The sequence below is a fragment of the Lactuca saligna genome, unplaced genomic scaffold (genome assembly GCF_052625555.1).
Source record: "Lactuca saligna cultivar CGN05327 unplaced genomic scaffold, ASM5262555v1 scaffold_44, whole genome shotgun sequence".
NCBI lineage: Eukaryota > Viridiplantae > Streptophyta > Magnoliopsida > Asterales > Asteraceae > Lactuca > Lactuca saligna.
The window spans coordinates 165,001-167,500 of record NW_027629898.1 but is presented as its reverse complement, the minus strand read 5'-3'; positions in this window follow the sequence as shown (position 1 = coordinate 167,500).

Below are 2,500 nucleotides of genomic sequence, written 5' to 3'. Positions count from 1 at the left end.
TGTGCATTATGTATATATAGGGGGTACATGGGGACTAATACCACCCTTGGTGCCCGACAGGTGTGTTGGGAAACCTAAGCAAGCGAGGCTGGCAAGGCAAGCCACCCAAGGGAACAAGGCACCTTGCCACACACAAACCCATCCACGAACGACCAAGGGAACAAGGCAACCTTGCCGCACACATGCCCATGAACGACCAAGGGAACAAGGCACCTTGCCGCACACATGCCCATGAACGACCAAGGGAACAAGGCACCTTGCCACACACATGCCCATTAACGACCAAGGGAACAAGGCAACCTTGCCACACACAGACCCTTGCATGAACGACCAAGGGAACAATGGATGTGAGGCTGGCAAGGCTAGGTCACGGCAAGCCAAGCAGTCAGGCTACACAATTGATGTGAGGCTGGCAAGGCTAGGTCATGTCAAGCCAAGCAGTCAGGCTACACAAGGGAACAAGGCACCTTGCCACACACAAACCCATGAACGAACGACCAAGGGAACAACGCCTCTTCCCACACACAGACCCATGAACGACCAAGGGAACAAGGGTATGAACGACCAAGGAACAATGCGTATTGCCACACACATTCCCATGAACGACCAAGGGAACAAGGCTACCTCCCAAACAAACACACATGAACGACCAAGGGAACAAGGCTTCTTCCCACACACAACCCCATGAACGACCAAGGGAACAAGGCACCTTGCCACACACATGCCCATGAACGACCAAGTGAACAATGGATGTGAGGCTGGCAAGGCTAGGTCATGTCAAGCCAAGCAGTCAGGCCACACAAGGGAACAAGGCACCATGCCACACACAAACCCATCCACTAACGACCAAGGGAACAATGCATATGGGGCTGGCAAGGCAAGCAGGCTACCCAAGTGAACAACGCCTCTTCCCACACACAGACCCATGAACGACCAAGGGAACAAGGGTATGAACGACCAAGGAACAATGCGTATTGCCACACACATTCCCATGAACGACCAAGGGAACAAGGCTACCTCCCAAACAAACACACATGAACGACCAAGTGAAGAAGGCTTCTTCCCACACACAACCCCATGAACGACCAAGGGAACAAGTTTACTTCGTACACGAACACCCATGAACGACCAATGGAACAAGGCATCTTGCCACACACATGCCCATGAGCAACCCAATCCCATCCTCATCGGTCTAAGGAACAAGGGGCCTTGACAAACCATGAGCAGATTTCTAAGCAAGTCAAACGATGAAGGGAGCAAAGTGTAGTTCCTACTTAGTACATAGTAAATTGAATATATGAGTTCCAATCCGATCAACTCGTGTTCTTTCGAGTTCATCTAAGCCACCTATGAATACCTAAAAGCCTTATCTGCCTGCCTATCACCAGGCGACAGGGACAAAAACCCAAATATGATATATTTTCATTTCAAGTCCATTCGTCTATGTTAACAATGACCCACACAATGTTTCAATGGCATTCCTACTTGATTTGAGCGACATTCCAACAAGTAGGGAACCAACGCTTCAAGGCGTGACCAAGGATAGGACACAAACATTTACGCCTCAAACATGACATTTTGTTTTTTTTTTTCATTTCAAAGCTTTTCATTTATAATAAAAAGCATCCCTACAAAATTTTGTGTCAATCCGAATTAATTCGAGCGAGTTATGGACGATTTCGCACAATTATGCATCCCTGGGCAAATCAATATCTGTTCCTGTCACCAAGCTCTTTGTGCAATATGTATATATAGGGGAACCATGGGACTGCTGCCCATTGGCGCCCCAAGGATGTCCAGCGCCCAAGGCTCTCGAGGCTGGCACGCTCGAGGCATGGCCAAGACGCCCGCTCTTGACGAAAATGGGGCCAAAACGCCCCCCATTGGCGCCCCACTCCCGTGTCCCCTCGCCCCCAAGTCGTGTGTGTCCAAAAATTATGCATCATCAGGGAAATCAATGTCTGTTCCTGTCACCAAGCTCTTTGTGCAATATGTATATATAGGGGGTACCATGGGGTCTCATTCTCATAGGTGCCCGGCATGGTTGATGGGCAAATAAGAATCGTGAGGCTGTATCGAGCACACACGAGGCAAGCCAAGCCAAGCCCCACGACCCATGAAAGAGGCCATCCCCCCCAACACGTTGCCTTGATTTCTCGAACGGTGACCTGAAAAATAGCCCCATCTCCTTGAGTCTCCTCGACGTTGTGCCCATACACTAGCCCGTTGCCTTGATTTTCCTCGACATAGGGCGCAGAAACTAGCGCCGTTGGCTTCACCTGTGCCTCGACGCCGTGCGCATACTAAGAAATATACATCCTCAGGGAAAGCAATGGGTGTTGCTGTCACCAAGCTCCTTGTGCAATATGTATATATAGGGGGGGAGCAGTGGGTGAGCATGGCAAGGGATGAAGGTGCCAGACTGCCTTTGAGCGCGAGCTTGGGTGACTGTTGCTTGATTCCTAGTCGGTGGCATAATACCCCTCCGAGTGGGGGCCTT